The sequence below is a fragment of the Rattus norvegicus genome, chromosome 18 (assembly GCF_021556685.1).
Source record: "Rattus norvegicus strain SHRSP/BbbUtx chromosome 18, alternate assembly SHRSP_T2T, whole genome shotgun sequence".
Taxonomy (NCBI): domain Eukaryota; kingdom Metazoa; phylum Chordata; class Mammalia; order Rodentia; family Muridae; genus Rattus; species Rattus norvegicus.
The window spans coordinates 9,683,972-9,688,716 of NC_141551.1; the positions used below are offsets into that span (position 1 = coordinate 9,683,972).

The following is a 4,745-nucleotide window of genomic DNA, read 5'->3' on the forward strand; positions in this document are numbered from 1 at the left end:
ATGTCTAGATATAAAATTAACTCTAAGAAATCAGTAGCCTTCCTCTACTCAAGAGTCTACCTCACACCAATCAGAATGTCTAAGACCAAAAACTCAGGTGACAGAAGATGCTGATGAGGATGTGGAGAAAGAACACTCCCCCATTGTTAGTGAGATTGCAAGCTGATACAATCACTCTGGAAACAGTCTGGTGGCCCCTCAGAAAACTGGACATAGTACTATGTGAGGACCCAGCTGTACCACTCCTGGGCATATAACCAAAAGTTGCTTCAAGATATAACAAGGACATATGCTGCAGTATGTTCTTAGCAACCTTATTTATAAAAGGCAGAAGCTGGAAAGAACAGCTTCAACAGAGAAATGGATACAGGAAATGTGATACATTTACACAATGGAGTACCACTCAGCTATTAAAAATGACTTCACTAAATTCTTTGGCAAATGGACAGAACTAAAAATATTATTCTGAGTAAGGTAACCCAGTCACAAAAGAACACATGTGGTATGCACTCACTGATTAAGTCAACATTAGCCCAAGATACAATTCACAGATCATATGAAGCTCAAGAGTAAGGAATACAAAAACGTGGATGCTTCAGTCCTTCTTAGAAGGGGGGACAAAATACTCACAGTAGGAAATAAAAGTGGACCAGAGAGTGAAGGAAAGGCCATACAGAGACTGCCCCACCTGGGGATCTATCTCATATGCAGCCACTAAACCCAGTCACTATTGCTTATGCCAGGAAGTGCTTACTAACAGGAGCCTGATATGGATGTCTCCTGAGAGGCTCTGCCTGAGCCTTACTGATATACCAAGATCTCAATGAAGGAATTATTGAAAGAACTGAAGGAGGTGAAGTTGTTTGCAACCACATAGGGAGAACAACAATAACAACCAACCAGACCCCTGCGGTCCCTCCCAGGGACTAAACCACCAACTAAAGTGTACACATGGTGGGATTCATGTTTCCAAGTGCATATGTAGCAAAGAAATCAGTATCTGGCATTGGTCCTGTGTGTTGAGGTGGGGAGTGGGAGGGTGGGAGGGGGAGCATCCTCATAGAAAAAAAAAGGGGGACGGGGTAAGGGAGAGGGGGGAACCAGCAAAGGGGATAACATTTGATGTAAATAGGCAAACTATCTAATAAAAACTATAAAAAGTAATTATGGGGCTGCCTTAATTCTCTTTCCTGTCTTGTAAGCTCTCTGGTGAAAAGAATAAGTCTGATACAAAGAAGAATTCTGTAGCCAAGAAAAATGGTGGTGATACTGCTCCAGTGCCTGGACTGCTTAGTGCAGCCAAAAAGTATAACTCCAAGGTTAAAGCCCAAGAAAGGGAAACCCCATTGCAGCCAAAATCCTGTCCTGGTTAGAGAAATTGGCAAGTACTCCTGATCTTCTATGTACTCCAGAAATGGCCTGTACAAAAGGAAATACTCAGCTGTCAAGAGCAAAGTTGATAAGGAGAAGCAAAAGAAGGTCCTTGCTACTGTCACAGAAACAGTTGGTGGGGACAAGAGGTGTGGCACCGGATGGTGTAGCTTCGAAAAATGCCTAGGTATTATCCTCCTGAAGTTGTGCCTCGGAAGCTGCTGCGCCATTGAAAAAACCTTCAGTCAGCACATGAGAAGGCTGCACTCCAGCATTACTCCTGGACTGTCTTCATCATCCTCACTGAGCGCCCCAGGGGCAAGAGAGTGGTTTTCCTGAAGCAGCTATGCTGTGACTTGCTACTTGTGACTGAACCTCTCCTCTGGGCAAAACACACAAGAAGTTTGTCATTGCCACCTCTATAGAAGAAATTATCAGTGAGGTTAAAATCCTCAAACCTCTGACTGATGCTTACTTCAAGAAGAAGCAGCTGTGTAAGCCTAGGCTTCAGGAAGATGGGGTCTTTGACACTGAGTAGGAGAAAGACAAGATTACAGAGCAGCAAAAGGATGATCAGAAAACCTTGGACTCCCAGATTTTGGCAAAGATTAAAGCTGTTCTCCAGCTCCAGGGCTACCTAAGATCTCAGTTCTCCCAAACAAACATGATATATCCTCACAAACTGGTGTTCTAAATTGCCAACAGCCTAATTAAACAGCGTCATATGTTTTAAAAAAATCAGGGAAACGACACTCTACATAATAATAACAAATAATATAAAATAACTTGATGTGACTCTAACCAAGCAAGTGAACTTCAAGTCTCTGAAGAAAGAAATCAAAGAAAATGTTGGAAGATGGAACGATCTCATGCTTATGGATTGGCAGGATTAATATAGTAAAAACAGCCAGCGTGCCAAAAGCAATCAACAGATTCAATGCAATCCCCATCAAAATTCCAACTCAATTCTTCATAGAAAGAGAAATTTTCAAATTCATTTGGAATAACAAAATACCCAGGAGAGCAAACATAATTCTCAACAATAAAATACTTCTTGGGGAATCAGCATCCCTGACCTCAAGCTGTATTACAGAGCAATAGTGATAAAAAAAAACTGCATGGTATTGGTACAGAGACAGACAGGTATATAAATGGACTAGAATTGAAGAACCCACACAGCTATGGTCACTTGATCTTTGACAAAGGAGCTAAAACTATCCAGTGAAAACAAGAAAGCATTTTCAACAAATATTGCTGGTCTAACTTGTGGTTCTGTATGAAGAAGAATGTGAATTGATCCATTCTTATCTTACTGTACAAAACTCAAGTCCAAGAGAATAAAGGGCCTCCACATAAAACCAGATTCACTGAAACTAATAGAAGAGAAAGTAGGGAAGAGCCTTGAACACATGGACAGAGGGAAATTTTTCCTGAACAGGAAACCAATGACTTATATTCTAAGATCAAGAATCAGCAAATGTGGCCTCATAAAATTGCAAAGCTTCTGTAAGGCAAAGAAAGGACACTGTCATTAGGACAAAACGGCAACCAACAGATTGGGAAAAGATCTTTATCAATCCTACATCTGATAGAGGGCTAATATCCAATATATGCAAAAACTCAGAAAGATAGACTCCATAGAATTAAATAACCCTATCAAAAATGGGGTACAGTAATAGAAGAATTCTCAACTGAGGAATATTGAATGGTAGAGTAGCACCTAAACAAAAAGATCAAAAACTCAGGTGATAAAAGATGCTGGCAAGATGTGGGGAAAGAGGTATACTCCTCCATTTTTGGTAACATTGTAACCTGGTAAAATCACTCTGGAAATCAGTCTGGCAGTTTCTCAGAAAATTGGACATAGGACTACCTGAGGACCATGCTATACCACTCCTCGGTCTATACCCAAAAGACACTTCAATATATAACAAGAACAAATGCTCCATTATGGTCATAGAAACCTTATTTATACAGCCAGAAACTGGAAAGAATGTCCTTCTACAGAGGAATGGATACAGAAAATATGGTACATTTACACAATGGGGTGCTACGCAGCTATTAAAAACAATGACTTCATTAAATTCTTTGGCAAATGGACAAAACTAGAAAATACCATTGTGAGTGAGGTAACCCATCACAAAAGAACACACATGCATTCACTGATAAGTGTATATTAACCCAAAAGCTCAGAATAATCAAGATACACTTCATAGACTATATGCAGCTCAAGATGAAGGAAGACTAAAATGTGGATCCTTCAGTCCTTTTTTAAAGAATGAACAAAAACTCTCTCTCTCTCTCTCTCTCTCTCTCTCTCTCTCTCTCTCTCTCTCTCTCTCTCTCTCTCTCTCTCTCTTCCTCTCTTCCTCTCTTCCTCTCCTGGCTTGACACGATAAAAAAAAAGAATGAACAAAAATGCTCACTGGAAGTAGAGGATGGGAGGATTTCGGGAGGAAGCAAGGAGGCAGAGGGAAGAAAAGGGGGCAGGATCAGAAATAGGAGGAGACTGGGAGTATGCAGAGGGTCAGTAATTTGAACAGAGGTGTTTAGCAATGGGGAATGGGGAACTGGGGGTAGCCACTGGCAAGTCCGAGATGCCAGGAAAACAAGAGGCTTCCAGGACCCAGGAGGGATGATATTAGTTGAACTGCCCAACAAAAGAGAAGGAGAACCTGTAGAGACCGTACCCAGAGGTTCTACAAAGCCCTTGGTTGGCACATGTGGCCACCCCCTCATCTCCAAATTTTAAAACACAGACTTGCTCCTGTCTAAAGGAAATATGGAGACAGAGTGTGGAGCAGAGACTGAAGGAAAGGCTATCCAGAGACTGTACCACCTGGGATCCATCCCATATACAGACACCGAACACAGATACTATTCCTGATTCCAACACGTGCTTTCTGACAGGAGCCTGATATGGATGTCTCCTTAGAGTCTCTGACAGAGCCTTACTGATACAGATGAGGATGTTTAAAGCTAACTACCAGACTGAGCAAAGGAACCCCAAAGAAGGAGTTAGAAAAAGACTGAAGGAGCTGAAGGGTTTTGTACTCCATAAAAAGAGCAATACCAGCTAACCAGATCCGCAAGATCTCCAAGGAACTAAACAGCTAACCAATATATATATATATATATATATATATATATATATATATATATATATATATATATATATATATATATATATATGGACCCATGTTTCCAGCTGCATATGTAGCAGAGTATGGCCTTGTTGGGTATCAATGAGAGGGTAGGTCCTTGGTCCTGGGAAAGTTCAATGTCCCAATGTAGGGGAATGCCTGGGTGGTGAGTTTTGGAGTGGGTGAGTGTTTAGGGGGCATCCTCACAGAAGCAGGGGAAGCTTGATGTGA

General features: G+C 41.2%; 1 pseudogene; it reads left to right on the forward strand.

Moving 5' to 3' along the window:
* The first annotated feature begins 1,550 nt into the window (after positions 1 to 1,550).
* Positions 1,551 to 2,065, forward strand: Rpl6-ps3 (ribosomal protein L6, pseudogene 3; annotated as a pseudogene).
* Positions 2,066 to 4,745: the final 2,680 nt, after the last annotated feature.